Consider the following 17,249-nt stretch of genomic DNA (forward strand, 5'->3'; position numbering starts at 1 on the left):
ACCGCCCTTCAGCCAACTAGCCAATAATATTTGCCAAACCACCCTCCCCCCGTCCCTCTCCACTCCATTCGCTCCTCCAAAGCCGCCCTCCCCGCCGCGCCGATACATCGGCTCCGCAGTTCATCAAGGGGACGCACGGCGATCCTCTCGCTCCCACAGTACGCTCTCGTAGAGTGCCGTCCTCTAGCCGCGCCGCCACCTCTGGCTACGTTCTTGTGGAGGCGCACGGCGGTCAGCGCCGCCACCGCTGGTGATGTTCGTGTGGATATGCACAGCGGTCAGCTTCTCCCACGATGCGCATTCTAGACTGAGGCCCCGTTCATGTCGGTGTAGCGCTGAATGTTAGCTGATAGACGCTGTTAATCTCACTATTTGCCGAAGTAGTTTACTGTCAATATGCTCTGCTTAAGAAGCTTCCTTGCCCTGTTCTGCACTCAATCTGCTTAGCTGAGATGGCATGCCAAGGCCAATTAGTTGCTAAAATATCCTGCCATATATTTATTGAGACGTCGATTGCCATGGTCTAGTAGCCAATCTGTTAGGTGAAATAGCTCTACACCGCTTTATACTCAATCTTTGTTGCTGCGATGGCCTTCGATAGTTCGATGGCTGTGTGCTCGGCCTCATTGACTGCTGAAACAGTCTACCATAATTTAGCACTCAAATCTTGTCAGGACCCCAACTCAATGCCACATCGATCTAGCATGTAACACCTCATATCACTTTGCGGCCTCACGCACGGTATTCCCACGGGTGTCGCCCTACCTTTACCCGGGACCGTTTGCGCCTTTTGGCACACGTATATGACAGTGTCGCTAGCATCTATATGATAAGGAGCCCGGGCTGACATGGCTAGTCGTAAACCCAAAGTGGCACAAACTTACAGGGACAGGCATCCATGACCCAGCATCGAACGTGTCGGTCATCAGTGAGTGAATCCAGGCTGTAGCACTGGGCTAGCAGGACTCCGGTGAACCGGGCTGTAGCGGGCTAACAGGACTCCGGTATTCATCGCGTGACATTTCCCCGAAGGGACAGACACAGGAACGAAGAAGGACACATGCCGGCCAGCCTAAGTGTTCCGGAGCAGTAGCAAGCTACCATTGGAAACACTAGGAGACATTTCCCGGTAAGAGAGGCTACTAAGGATAAACAACTAGATAGTCAGATCCCACACATACCAAGCATTTCAATAACATACACACAATATGCTCGATATGTGCAAACACAACATGGCATCACAACATGACTCTATGACTCAAGTATTTATTCAATAGGCTCCGAGGAGCGAGATATTACAAACAGGGGTCTCACGACCCAACATTCAGAGCATACAAATCAAAACACAAGCGGAAGCTATCATGTCTGAGTACAGACATCTATAAATGAAAAAGGCTGAGAAGCCTGACTATCTACCAGATCCTGCCGAGGCACAAGATCGTAGCTGAGGTAACAAGCTAAACGTCGAAGTCCACGCGAAACTACTAGTGAGACCGAAGTCTCTCTGCAAAACATAAAATAGGCAAACGTGAGTACAAATGTACCCAGCAAGACTTACATCAGAACTAACTACATATGCATCATTATCATCAAAGGGGTGGTGGGGTTTAACTGCAGCAAGCCAGCTTTGACTCGGTGGCTATCCTAAACTACGACTGCAAGCGACTCTTTTGAGGTGGCGCACACGAGTCCACATATCCACCATATCAATACACCACTATGGATCCGCTCCCGTCTCCCTACGAGAACGCCATCCATAGCACTCACGCTTATCTTGCGTATTTTAGAGTATCCACTTTCACTTGTCTATGAACTGATATAAGCAACCCAGAAGTCCTTTTCCGCGGACACGGCTATTCGAATAGATGATGTTAACCCTGCAGGGGTGTACTTCTTCACACACGCTCTCACCACTTACCGCCGTTTACACGACATGTACTCGGCAACCTTCAAGCGGAACCCAACGTGGGTGTCGGCCACGGCCTGCCTAAACACTCAAGTCTCTAGTCCAGGTTTATCGCCTATTCGGGTTCCATCCATGAGGAGATCCGGCCGGAGTTTCGCTCACAGCCCCAAACGATGTGAACAGGGTTCCCGAGACACCAAACGGGCGCCCGGTACACCGTGCCACGTGCCTACCGCATCACAGCCCACCCCTACGGTCAGCGCTGCGCACGGCCTCCAGCATACTACAAACACCAGAAACTACTTGCAACTCCTGGACAAAGGATAAGGGTGATTAAGAAGCCGAGAGGGTCCATTGGTTTCGGGCCCAATGCGTGGTAGTAGCTGAATCATGGATCACAAACACAGAACTCAGTTCCTGAGGACGGCTGCAATGAGACAACCCACCATGTACTCCTACATGGCCTCTCACCGCTACCTTTACCAAAACGTGTTCACACACTTAGCTCACACACAATAGGACATGTTCACACGCCTCTGATTCATCCCCGATGAATCAGACCTGACTCAACTCTAAGCAGTAGCAGGCATGACAAACAAGCAAGAATGAGTAGGCACAACAGGGCTCAAACAACTCCTACCCATGCTAGTGGGTTTCATCTATTTACTGTGGAATGACAGGTCATGCAAAGGATGAAGGGGTTCAGCTACCGCAGCAAGTAACAGATGAATCATTGTTGTCCTAATGCAGTAAAAGAGAGCAGGAGCGAGAGAGTGGGATTGTATCGGAATGAACAAGGGGGTTTTGCTTGCCTGGCACTTCTGAAGATAACATTGAGTCTTCATCAGTGTCAATGATCACAACGTCGGAACATCGTCTATCGGGAGGGAACAGATACCGGCAACAAAGAAGAAATACAATCAATGCAATGCACAATATGATGCATGCTCATGACATGGCAATATGAATGTGTTTTGAGCTAATGCAACTAGCAACAGATCAAATGAAGTTGGTTTGAATACAAGATTCAAATTCAAACTCCATATGTGATTATTCAAATGCCATTTAATTGATTTGTGCTAAACAGGAGCTATAAGTTGTTCTAACATGCATGAAAATGGTACAGATGGATTCCTTGAATTTTTCTCATAATTTTTCATATATAAATTATTTAATTTGGAGTTACGGTTGAATTACTATGAATTTTAGAAGTTTTAGGCATTTTCTGGAATTTCCTGAATAATATTAAATCCAGAAATGATTATGGCGTCAGCACCACGTCACAGTGACGTCAGCAGGGTCAACTGGGCGCCCCAGGTCAAACCTGACGTGTGGGGGCCACATGTCAGTGACACAGGAGCTAATCCCGGTCAAACCCAGCGCTGACTGGGGTTTGACCAGGGGTGGGGCCCACTGTCAGTGGCTGTGGGGGTGTTTAGCGTGGTCATTAGTGCTAACTAAATCAGCGCGACGTCAGCTGCCAGCGTTTAACCGCCGGCGACCTCAGATCGCGGCGGCGTCCGCGTCGGGTTTGCGCTACAGGGCACCGTTTTACTCGTGGTTTGCGGCTACGGCTAGCTGGCAAAGCAGCACATCTAATGGAGCGAACGGGAGGAGCTGGGGTGGCCTGAGTCGACGGCGACGAGCTCCAAGGCGGTGGCCGGAGTTCGGGCACCTGCGGGTTTGGCATTGTGGTGCTCGGGAGGGGAAGCTGGTGGGTTCTACGTGCTCCTAGTGAGGTTTGGAGCACGGTGGTGTGCCCGGCTTTGAGCCACGGTGGCTCTGGCCACGACGGTGACGAGGCACGACGGCGGCGAGCTCTTGGGTCCGGCGGAAGCAATGGCTAGAGCGGCCAAACGGCATGGGAAGAAGAGGGGAACGGTTCAGCGGCTCACCGCGAGTCCAACGAGCGTGAGGGCGAGGCCGGGGACGCTTTGTGGGCGGCGAATCAAGCGACGACGGCCGTCGGTGCAGAGGAAGAAGATGGCGTCGGTGACGGTGCTACAGGGCGTCCGGCGTCTTGTGGCTTCGTGGTAGGGACGGGGACGTCACGGCGGAGCTCGGGGGCGCGTCGGAGAGGCGAGGGGGAGGCGGTGGCCGCGGTGGTGCTCGGCGGCGTGCTGCGGTGCGCTCGGGGATCACAGGAAGAGAGGGAAAGAGAGAGCCAGAGGAGGGGGAGCGGTCCAGAGGGAGAGGGGAAGTGAGAGGGGGGTCGGGGAGGCGCGTGGCGTCGCCGGGGCGTCGAGGAGGAAGCAGGAGGTGGCCAGGGGAAGCAAGAGGTGGCCGAGGCCTCTCGGGCGCGCGCCACGCCTCGCCTCTGTCCTTCTGGCGAGGGAGGAAGACGACAGGGGAGGGGGTGGAGATGGGCTGGGCCGGTTGGGCCGGTTGGTGGCGCCAGGTAGGCTGCGGGTAAGTGGCCCAGGTAGGTTTCCTCTCTCTCCTGTTTTTATTTATTGTTTTGTTTTATTTAATTTATTTTGCCACTGTTTTGAATTTAAAATAATTCAAACAATGCCAAAAACTCCTCTGAATATTTTATATTGCTAGATGGACTCTTCCAAAAGCTTATAAAATATTTCAGGGGTATTTGAAATTATATTCTAATTATATGAATATAATTCAAATTCAAATAGCTAATGAATTAAATCCAAAGTCCCAAAAATAATTCCTTAAAAATGTTCAATATTTTGGTTGGGACCAGAACCCTTACCAAAAATTATCAAACATTTAAGAAGAGCATTTTGGAGCAATGAATGAGATTTCTAGGGTTTTTGCCCCTCTTTTATTTAAGTTTTTGAGGCTTCCAAAATTCCTCAGTTCAAGTTTCGAAAATATAGACATGATGCACACATGAAGCTAGCCTAGAGCACTACCAGCAGCTAGGGATGTGACAACTCACCCCCACTAAACAAGAATCTCATCTCGAGATTCAAGCGTAGGGTAAGGTGAAGGGTAAACGCAACTAGTATAATCTTCACGATCCAGGGTGCACTTCAGTTGAACGTTGATTCAATCGCCATCTTTGTCTTGTCGTCTTGTTCTGAGAACTCCAACTAACATGACAAGAAGAGGGAAGGAAAACTCTAGAAGGATCGATCTCCTCGAAGATCGAACAACTTAGGATCAACTCATGGATTGAGACATGGAAATATCTCTCAAGCTGAGAGATGAAGCACACCTCTAGAGGAATGGAGTGGAACAGATGACGAAGGTTCACTAGGTAGACAACGATTCCACACCTAAGAAGGTGGTAAACGATTGTCAATGTAGCGAGGAGTTGAGTTGCCATGATACCACAACGAGGCACCTTAGGGACGGTGACTCGTAGAAATATCCCCTTAAGTGGCAAAAAGAATTACCTTTGATTCAAAGATCATTGAAACTCTTTATACCAGCCTAAGGCAATCACAAGCGATCATTTGGAAGGGGTCGGTAGAATGGCATACTCAAACTTGGATGATGTGGATTACCTTGTTGAAGACAACGTAATGGATGAATTTGCTTATCACCGGAAATGGGAGAGATCCATGGTAGAATGACACATTGGCGGTGCAAGCTGGGAACAAAATGCAAATGCTGGGAATGATTCTGGTAACTGGGGAGAGGCTCAACAGTAGAGAGTTATTCCGCTATTGGAATGGTTATAGCATAACCGAGGAAACTGAGAGCGCTATACAGTTAATGCCGACGATCAAACCTAGCACTTGCGCGTGCTCTCAAGAACTTAAGCAATTCCATATTCATCAAGGTTTTACCAACATCCGTGTCAAGGATCCTGGCAACACAACATACTACCATGATGAATACCGGTGGAAAGATGCAGATGCAAAGGAAGATAACGCTTTCTCAGATTTCACCTTAGCGAGGCCAAGGAAACAAAATCTGGATGATCGACCGAGAGACAATTAGCACTCCGCTTCTAATGTTCTCCTTGATGTGCTAGTGTAACCCATTCATAGATATGGTTTGATATCTAAAACATCAAGTAAAAAGGTCGGACTTCGGGAACACAAAAATCCATAGGGGCAACTAGGGAGTAAACCCTACGAAATCCCTATGGGGAGGTGGCCAACTTCATCAATCAAGATATTATAATAACAGGTCTTCCGGCTGGGTATGTTGGCCACGACATCCACTTTACCGGTTATCGCGCGACCAATATTATAATTCTTGGGAAATGTTCCAAACCATCATATCTGCCTGAGATTCAGATCTGGTTGGTGTCAGGATATTCCAGACTCATCGAGTCTAGGAAGAAAAATGAAAGTTTGCAACACAAATCGGCAAGATGACGTTGCGGGATTCTCGGGAGATGAACTACGATAGCAAGCTCCAAAACATGAGCTGGTTCTGCTACAAACATGTGAACATGTTGTCCAAGACAAGCATGACCACAAAGTAGTCTTATAATAAAACACTACCGAGTTCGGGTGGGGAACCATAATCGAGGATATCGAAGTCTTTACGCAAGTCCATGGAATAGATCCCAAGCATAGACTTCTTTTCCTTGAACAAGTCAATCAGTGGCTTGGTGTGCTAGGATATACATATAGAATGGAGGTTGCAAATCTCCAGACCATAGAATACTTCGCACGTATGCATGACTGACTTGGGATGATTCCAGAGGAAGCAAAACTAACTTTCTCAAATTCACGGCGGCAACTTTCACCAAATGCACGTGTATAAGAGGAAGTCACTCCTTTCATCAAACAAATACTTCATGAGCTAGCATGAAGAAAATGTTTTCAAAAGTTTCCAACACTAGCTTAATGTCCAACAAAATCATGGAGGAGATAAGGATATTGTCAATGGGCTCAACAACAATTCATCTGGGTTTCCTTTTAAAAGGAATTCCATAGTTAAGTGAACAAGTGATAGCATGGGTCAGACCCAAAAGATATAATGGTGTATACTCGAGGGATCAACCACGAGTAAGACGACATTACGAATATCGTTGGTTCTGGTCTGATTGGATGATAGCCCATACTCAATCAAAGGTTGGATAAAATGATAGGTCCATTAACTGATCACGAGGTTCAGTTGATGAAAATATCAACTTTCTTCAACACACATACAAGACATCCCTTATAATGAACTATATCGGACAAGCTTCTATCTTCCAACTCTCCAAGTTGATGCATAGCTTAACCAACTAGCTTAGGGGTATCCAACACGGATTCTTGGAGAAAGGGTGGTTTACAGGATAAACCAACTTGATCACGAGCTTAACATAACAGTCAGGTAACAACCTGGTGATACTTTCGAGAAGATATTCGGAAAATCACGAACCACCGATATGTTACTAAGATCGAGAACAATCTTGCTTTTCAGGGCAAGACGATATGATCAAATGAGTGAGGACTTGACACAATCCTAACTCATTGATCGAAGGGTGCACCGGAAATAAGGACTAGATAGCACGATCAGTCTTAGAATGATGATTCAAGAACCAACACGCTAAGAATGAAATTATTATCCTTTAACTACCAAGCAACAGAGTTGCTAGCAGTATTGATTTCACACGCCATGATTCATTTGTCGGCATTCCGGTTACAATAACACAGGAACCGAGGAATGAACAATGATGGCAAGAAGTATCACTGTACCAAGAGTTCATAGGATGGTGTGCAATTCCTATAACAATCTCGATATAAAATATGTAATACTCCAAGGTAGAGCAGAACAAAAGCTGGATTAGCAATTTGTTCTGCGGAGCACAACTTCTTTGACCCAATCCTGGATATGGAAGAGGTACTGGAGTTTGTTTCTCCTAGTCATTCCGTGATAGAATGGCTTGACGGACCACAAGAGTAATAGGCATCAATAAACGAACGCACGCATACTCTTGACTATCAATTGATAGACGAAGGTCAGAAACAACTAAGATGGGACAACTCAAAAGAACATATGATTTTCTGAGTTGTGGATGCATGGATTAGCATGTCGGACGAAGTTCAACATATTTCTTCCGGATAACCCATGCAGAAAGGTAGAACTGGCAGAGCCACAATATATAATGGAGAACTCATCAAGAATAATCCTGTTGTGATATTTCAGTTCAACGAGGAACTTCTGCCATAAGTAGTTCATGGTATTTGGAAGAAGAAGATACCACGGACTTCAAGGACTATCGCAAAGGTTACTAATATCCTAAAGGCACTAGCAATTACTATCAACATGAAGTAGGTAGAGTGAATCTCGGGTTCAAGAACCCAGGAACAGAATACCTATTACTAAGTAGCATCACGGAATGCTTTCGAGGATGATGGCCAGAATCATCACACTGGGAACACAAATCATGGCTAAATTACTAGATGATCCCCTAAGACACCTAGGGTCATAATAATATCTCCAACATATATGTCAAGGTAACGGAGTACCTCAACTCACTGATTAGTGTGGTTAATCTGGCCCATGGGAACATTGAAACGGGAAGAAAGGATTTGCAGATGCATCAGACTACTTAGAAACCTGGGATGACTCGGACAGCATAACGGCTGTAAATGCTCAGAAAAGATTTGAGACATTCACAAAAATGGTGGCATAACCACTCAGAAGCACAATATCAAGGTTCCGAGATCAACAATTAACATACGGAAGTAGTAGGAACTGAACTGAGACTTAAATCCAACAATCTTATAAGTCTACTGATTAGTAACACGTGATCCTGATAGAAAGAAGAGATAGCCTAGTTCTTAATCCCCGTAGAAGAGAAGATGATGACTCAGATCAGAAGGCCATGAGGTATAAGGAGTAAAAAGAGCCTTACGTTCCATCCCACAATCAATTCCCCTACATATAACTAAAGAATTTCTAGACTCAACATCGACCAGTTTGGCTTGGTAATCCTACAGGCAGTCAAGCTCTGATACCAACGCTGTCAGGACCCCGACTCAATGCCACATCGATCTAGCATGTAACACCTCATATCACTTTGCGGCCTCACGCACGGTATTCCCACGGGTGTCGCCCTACCTTTACCCGGGACCGTTTGCGCCTTTTGGCACACGTATATGACAGTGTCGCTAGCATCTATATGATAAGGAGCCCGGGCTAACATGGCTAATCGTAAACCCAAAGTGGCACAAACTTACAGGGACAGGCATCCATGACCCAGCATCGAACGTGTCGGTCATCAGCGAGTGAATCCATGCTGTAGCACTGGGCTAGCAGGACTCCGGTGAACCGGGCTGTAGCGGGCTAACAGGACTCCGGTATTCATCGCGTGACATTTCCCCGAAGGGACAGACACAGGAACGAAGAAGGACACATGCCGGCCAGCCTAAGTGTTCCAGAGCAGTAGCAAGCTACCATTGGAAACACTAGGAGACATTTCCCGGTAAGAGAGGCTACTAAGGATAAACAACTAGATAGTCAGATCCCACACATACCAAGCATTTCAATAACATACACACAATATGCTCGATATGTGCAAACACAACATGGCATCACAACATGACTCTATGACTCAAGTATTTATTCAATAGGCTCCGAGGAGCGAGATATTACAAACAGGGGTCTCACGACCCAACATTCAGAGCATACAAATCAAAACACAAGCGGAAGCTATCATGTCTGAGTACACACATCTATAAATGAAAAAGGCTGAGAAGCCTGACTATCTACCAGATCCTGCCGAGGCACAAGATCGTAGCTGAGGTAACAAGCTAAACGTCGAAGTCCACGCGAAACTACTAGTGAGACCGAAGTCTCTCTGCAAAACATAAAATAGGCAAACGTGAGTACAAATGTACCCAGCAAGACTTACATCAGAACTAACTACATATGCATCATTATCATCAAAGGGGTGGTGGGGTTTAACTGCAGCAAGCCAGCTTTGACTCGGTGGCTATCCTAAACTACGACTGCAAGCGACTCTTTTGAGGTGGCGCACACGAGTCCACATATCCACCATATCAATACACCACTATGGATCCGCTCCCGTCTCCCTACGAGAACGCCATCCATAGCACTCACGCTTATCTTGCGTATTTTAGAGTATCCACTTTCACTTGTCTATGAACTGATATAAGCAACCCAGAAGTCCTTTTCCGCGGACACGGCTATTCGAATAGATGATGTTAACCCTGCAGGGGTGTACTTCTTCATACATGTTTCCACCACTTAGTGTCTGCACACGACATGTGCTCGGCAGACTTCAAGCGAAAGCCGACGTGGGTGTAGACCACGACCTACCTAAACACTCAAGTCTCTAGTCCAGGTTTATCGCCTATTCGGGTTCCATCCATGAGGAGATCCGGCCGGAGTTTCGCTCACAGCCCCAAACGATGTGAACAGGGTTCCGTGACACCAAACGGGCGCCCGATTTACCCGGCCACGTGCCTACCGCATCACAGCCCACCCCTACGGTCAGCGCTGTCCACGGCCTCCAGCATACTACAAACACCAGAAACTACTTGCAACTCCTGGACAGAGGACAAGGGTGAATAAGAAGTCGAGCGGGGTCATATTTCAGGGCCCAATGTATGGTAGTAGCTGAATCATGGATCACAAACACAGAACTCAGTTCCTGAGGACGGCTTCAATGAGACAACCCACCATGTACTCCTACATGGCCTCTCACCGATACCTTTTACCAAATCGTGTTCACACACTTAGCTCACACACAGTAGGACATGTTCACACACCTCTGATTCATCCCGGATGAATCAGACCTGACACAACTCTAAGCAGTAGCAGGCATGACAAACAAGCATGAATGAGTAGGCACAACAGGGCTCAAACAACTCCTACTCATGCTAGTGGGTTTCATCTATTTACTGTGGCAATGACAGGTCATGCAAAGGATAAAGGGGTTCAGCTACCGCAGCAAGTAACAGATGAATCGATGTTGTCCTAATGCAGTAAAAGAGAGCAGGAGCGAGAGAGTAGGATTGTATCGGAATGAACAAGGGGGTTTTGCTTGCCTGGCACTTCTGAAGATAACATTGAGTCTTCATCAGTGTCAACGATCACATCATCGGTATCACGTCTATCGAGAGGGGACAAATACCGGTAACACAGAAGGAAACATAATCAATGCAATGCACAATATGATGCATGATCATGACATGGCAAAATGAATGTGTTTTGGGCTAATGCAACTAGCCACAGATTAAATGAAGTTGGTTTGTGTCAGGTCCCCGACTCGATGTCACATCGATCTAGCTGGTAACACCTTATATCACTCTGCGGCCTCACGCACGGTATCCCCACGGGTGTCGTCTTACCTTTTCCCGGGACCGTTTGCGCCTTTTGGCTCACGTATATGATAGTGTCGCTAGCATCCATATGATAAAGAGCCCGGGCTGACATGACTAGTCGTAAACCCAAAGTGGCACAGACTTACAGGGACAGGCATCCATGACCCAGCTTCGAACGTGTCGGTCATCAGCAAGTGGGTCCGGGCTGTAGCACTGGGCTAGCAGGACTCCGGTAAACCGGGCTGTAGCGGGCTAACAGGACTCCGGTACTCAAAGCGTGACATTTCCCCGAAGGGACAGACACAGGAACGAAGAAGGACACATGCCGGCCAGCCTAAGTGTTCCAGAGCAGTAGCAAGCTACCATGGCTCAGCGGTAACACTAGGAGACATTTCCCGGTAAGAGAGGCTACTAAAGATAAACAACTAGATAGTCAGATCCCACACATACCAAGCATTTCAATAACATACACACAATATGCTCGATATGTGCAATACAACATGGCATCACAAAATGACTCTACGACTCAAGTAGTTTATTCATTAGGCTCCGAGGAGCGAGATATTACAAACATAGGTCTCATGACCCAACATTCAGAGTATACAAGTCAAAGCACAAGCGGAAGCTATCATGTCTGAGTACAGACAACTATAAATGAAAAAGGCTGAGAAGCCTGACTATCTACCAGATACTGCCGAGGGCACAAGATCGTAGCTGAGGTAACAAGCTAAACGTCGAAGTCCAAGCGGAACTACTAGTGAGACTGAAGTCTCTCTGCAAAAACATAAAATAGGCAAACGTGAGTACAAATGTACCCAGCAAGACTTACATCAGAACTAACTACATATGCATCATTATCAACAAAGGGGTGGTGGGGTTTAACTGCAGCAAGCCAGCTTTGACTCGGTGGCTATCCTAAACTACGACTGCAAGCGACTCTTTTGAGGTGGCGCACACGAGTCCACATATTCACCAACCAATACACCACTATGGATCCGCTCCCGTCTCCCTACGAGAACGCCATCCATAGCACTCACGCTTATCTTGCGTATTTTAGAGTATCCACTTTCACTTGTCTATGAACTGATATAAGCAACCCAGAAGTCCTTTTCCGCGGACACGGCTATTCGAATAGATGATGTTAACCCTGCAGGGGTGTACTTCTTCACACACGCTCTCACCACTTACCGCCGTTTACACGACATGTACTCGGCAACCTTCAAGCGGAAGCCCAACGTGGGTGTCGGCCACGGCCTGCCTAAACACTCAAGTCTCTAGTCCAGGTTTATCGCCTATTCGGGTTCCATCCATGAGGAGATCCGGCCGGAGTTTCGCTCACAGCCCCAAACGATGTGAACAGGGTTCCCGAGACACCAAACGGGCGCCCGGTACACCGTGCCACGTGCCCACCGCATCACAGCCCACCCCTACGGTCAGCGCTGCGCACGGCCTCCAGCATACTACAAACACCAGAAACTACTTGCAACTCCTGGACAGAGGACAAGGGTGATTAAGAAGCCGAGAGGGTCCATTGGTTTCGGGCCCAATGCGTGGTAGTAGCTGAATCATGGATCACAAACACAGAACTCAGTTCCTGAGGACGGCTGCAATGAGACAACCCACCATGTACTCCTACATGGCCTCTCACCGCTACCTTTACCAAAACGTGTTCACACACTTAGCTCACACACAATAGGACATGTTCACACGCCTCTGATTCATCCCCGATGAATCAGACCTGACTCAACTCTAAGCAGTAGCAGGCATGACAAACAAGCAAGAATGAGTAGGCACAACAGGGCTCAAACAACTCCTACCCATGCTAGTGGGTTTCATCTATTTACTGTGGAATGACAGGTCATGCAAAGGATAAAGGGGTTCAGCTACCGCAGCAAGTAACAGATGAATCGTTGTTGTCCTAATGCAGTAAAAGAGAGAAGGAGCGAGAGAGTGGGATTGTATCGGAATGAACAAGGGGGTTTTGCTTGCCTGGCACTTCTGAAGATAACATTGAGTCTTCATCAGTGTCAATGATCACAACGTCGGAACATCGTCTATCGGGAGGGAACAGATACCGGCAACAAAGAAGAAATACAATCAATGCAATGCACAATATGATGCATGCTCATGACATGGCAATATGAATGTGTTTTGAGCTAATGCAACTAGCAACAGATTAAATGAAGTTGGTTTGAATACAAGATTCAAATTCAAACTCCATATGTGATTATTCAAATGCCATTTAATTGATTTGTGCTAAACAGCAGCTATAAGTTGTTCTAACATGCATGAAAATGGTACAGATGGATTCCTTGAATTTTTCTGATAATTTTTCATATATAAATTATTTAATTTGGAGTTATGGTTGAATTACTATGAATTTTAGAAGTTTTAGGCATTTTCTGGAATTTCCTGAATAATATTAAATCCAGAAATGATTATGGCGTCAGCACCACGTCACAGTGACGTCAGCAGGGTCAACTGGGCGCCCCAGGTCAAACCTGACGTGTGGGGGCCACACGTGAGTGACACAGGAGCTAATCCCGGTCAAACCCAGCGCTGACTGGGGTTTGACCAGGGGTGGGGCCCACTGTCAGTGGCTGTGGGGGTGTTTAGCGTGGTCATTAGTGCTAACTAAATCAGCGCCACGTCAGCTGCCGGCGTTTAACTGCCGGCAACCTCAGATCGCCGCGGCGTCCGCGTCGGGTTTGCGCTACAGGGCACCGTTTTACTCGTGGTTTGCGGCTACGGCTAGCTGGCAAAGCAGCGCATCTAATGGAGCGAACGGGAGGAGCTGGGGTGGCCTGAGTCGACGGCGGCGAGCTCGAAGGCGGCGGCCGGAGTTCGGGCACCTGCGGGTTTGGCGTTGTGGTGCTCGGGAGGGGAAGCTGGTGGGTTCTACGTGCTCCTAGTGAGGTTTGGAGCACGGTGGTGTGCCCGGCTTTGAGCCACGGTGGCTCTGGCCACGACGGTGACGAGGCACGACGGCGGCGAGCTCTCGGGTCCGGCGGAAGCAATGGCTAGAGCGGCCAAACGGCATGGGAAGAAGAGGGGAACAGTTCAGCGGCTCACCGCGAGTCCAACGAGCGCGAGGGCGAGGCCGGGGACGCTCTGTGGGCGGCGAATCAAGCGACGACGGCCGTCGGTGCAGAGGAAGAAGATGGCGTCGGTGACGGCGCTCCAGGGCGTCCGGCATCTTGTGGCTTCGTGGTAGGGACGGGGACGTCACGGCGGAGCTCGGGGGCGCGTCGGAGAGGCGAGGGGGAGGCGGTGGCCGCGGTGGTGCTCGGCGGCGTGCTGCGGTGCGCTCGGGGATCACAGGAAGAGAGGGAAAGAGAGAGCCAGAGGAGGGGGAGCGGTCCAGAGAGAGAGGGGAAGTGAGAGGGGGGTCGGGGAGGCGCGTGGCGTCACCGGGGCGTCGAGGAGGAAGCAGGAGGTGGCCAGGGGAAGCAGGAGGTGGCCGAGGCCTCTCGGGCGCGCGCCACGCCTCGCCTCTGTCCTTCTGGCGAGGGAGGAAGACGACAGGGGAGGGGGTGGAGATGGGCTGGGCCGGCTGGGCCGGTTGGTGGCGCCAGGTAGGCTGCGGGTAAGTGGCCCAGGTAGGTTTCCTCTCTCTCCTATTTTTATTTATTGTTTTGTTTTATTTAATTTATTTTGCCACTGTTTTGAATTTAAAATAATTCAAACAATGCCAAAAACTCCTCTGAATATTTTATATTGCTAGATGGACTCTTCCAAAAGCTTATAAAATATTTCAGGGGTATTTGAAATTATATTCTAATTATATGAATATAATTCAAATTCAAATAGCTAATGAATTAAATCCAAAGTCCCAAAAATAATTCCTTAAAAATGTTCAATATTTTGGTTGGGACCAGAACCCTTACCAAAAATTATCAAACATTTAAGAAGAGCATTTTGGAGCAATGAATGAGATTTCTAGGGTTTTTGCCCCTCTTTTATTTAAGTTTTTGAGGCTTCCAAAATTCCTCAGTTCAAGTTTCGAAAATATAGACATGATGCACACATGAAGCTAGCCTAGAGCACTACCAGCAGCTAGGGATGTGACAAATCTGTTTGCTGAATTAGCTTTACATATATTTCGTTACTTAGATCTGCTCATCCAAATATCTTGCCATAGCTTTAGACATCGACCTAGGTATTTTTTTCTGGACTTCATAAAAAAGCATATATGTTTTTCCTGTAATATCTAGTAGAAGAACTCATTTGTATGTCTAACAGATGGACAAGACTTGGATAACTTCTGCTCGAAGATTCTCCGCTGCATATGTCGAGGGGGTTGAAAACTTCATGAACTTTATCAGAGCTGAGTACGGTGGTCCGAAATCATATGTGCTCTGCCCGTGTAGGAAGTTGTATGAATTGAGTTACAAGACCCCAGTCAACTGTGCAAAATCATCTACACTTGTATGGGATGTCGGTCACATATATTAGGTGTGTTCATCATGGTGAAGCTGTGAACGTCAATGTTATTGACTACGTGGAAGCAGCAGATCACCATCTTGATCTGCCTGATGCTCAGGTGGAAGAAGAGGAGGAGGTGGTGGTGGCGGAGCCAGTGAGTTTTACCAACATTGAAACAATGCTACGAAATGCTCGTGCATTCCGTGAACTTTCACCTGCAGAAGAAAAACGGTGGGCCCGCATGTTGGAACAATGCAACGTTGTTGTCACCCCAGGAAATAAGCTGTCAGTATTGTCAACTATGGTCACCATTCTTCAGGTGAAGACATCTGAGCGGCTGACCAACAAATCATTTGATGCAATGTTGGCTGGTTTCCGCAAATCTTTCCCAGATGCGTCTGAGCTGCCACACACCTACAGTAAAATGAAGAATTTCCTTCGTGCAGTTGGAATTGGATATGATATGATCCATGTTTGTAAGAATAATTGTGTTCTGTTCCAGAAGGATTATGCCAACTTAAGTGAATGCCCGAAATGCAAATCATCAGGATGGAAAGATGGCGATGCTGTGAAGAGGATTCCTCATAATGTTCTAAGACATTTTCCAATTACACCAAGATTGCAGAGGTTGTTTCATGATGCTGAAACAAGAGAGGATGTACTGTGGCATTCTACGAACCAGGAGTACAGAGATCAAAATGTAATGAGCCATCCATCTCATGGTAGTGAGTGGAAAAGCTTCAATGATAAACACAAAGAGTTTGTTGCTGACCCGAGAAACATTAGACTTGGCTTCGCTTCAGATGGATTAAACCCATTTGGCCACCAGAGCGCCACATATAGCATGTGGCCAGTGCTTGTTATCCCTTACAAGATGCCTCCAAATGTGTGCACCAAAGAATCAAAGTGGCCTTGCTCATCCCAGGTCCAAAAAGTCCTGGAAAGGATTTTGATTTGTTCATGGATTCTCTTGTGGAGGAACTTCAACAGCTATGGAAGGGTGTTCTCACTCGAGACGTATATAGCAGCCCACCAGTTGATTTCTTTCTGCGTGCTGTTATAGTTTGGTGCATAGATGATTTTCCGGCTTTGGGCACTATGTTAGGGCGAACGACACATGGTTACAATGCATGTGTTCGCTGTGACAGGAATCCGCTGTCATACACAATACTTAGCAAGATCTGTTACATTGGACACCGCTATTTCCTTGCAAAGGACAAGCCGCATCCTAGAAAATACCGAAGACATGTGTTCAATGCAAAGCATGAAAACCGTGATGCGCCAAAGAGGCTCACCGCCGATGAATTGCAAGTGGAATTCGAGAAGGTCAGGCATATTACACCAGGAAACCATCCTGGTAATGGTAGCGGGAAAAGGAAGCATGGCAGGGTAGAAGAGAGATTATTGTTTACCCGCAGGTCCACTTTGTGGTACCACAGAAGCGTTGACATTCTACTCAAAATACATTGAAACAGCTGATCAGCTTAGCAAAGAGGTGGGTGAAGACAATCCCGGGCTCAATGTTTTCGATTATTCTGTTCGAGTTACAGGGAAGAGTCGACAAGAGGACAAACCTAAAGATTTGGACAAAATGGTTTGGTATGTGTTGAATAACTGTCCTGAGATACTACCTTATATCAAGTAGGTGCAGTACTGCAGCTTATACATTGTAATCTACTAAACTTGCAGCACATTCTCATATATTTAGATGTTTG

This window comes from Triticum dicoccoides, chromosome 4B, assembly GCF_002162155.2.
Source record: "Triticum dicoccoides isolate Atlit2015 ecotype Zavitan chromosome 4B, WEW_v2.0, whole genome shotgun sequence".
In the NCBI taxonomy this organism is placed as follows: domain Eukaryota; kingdom Viridiplantae; phylum Streptophyta; class Magnoliopsida; order Poales; family Poaceae; genus Triticum; species Triticum dicoccoides.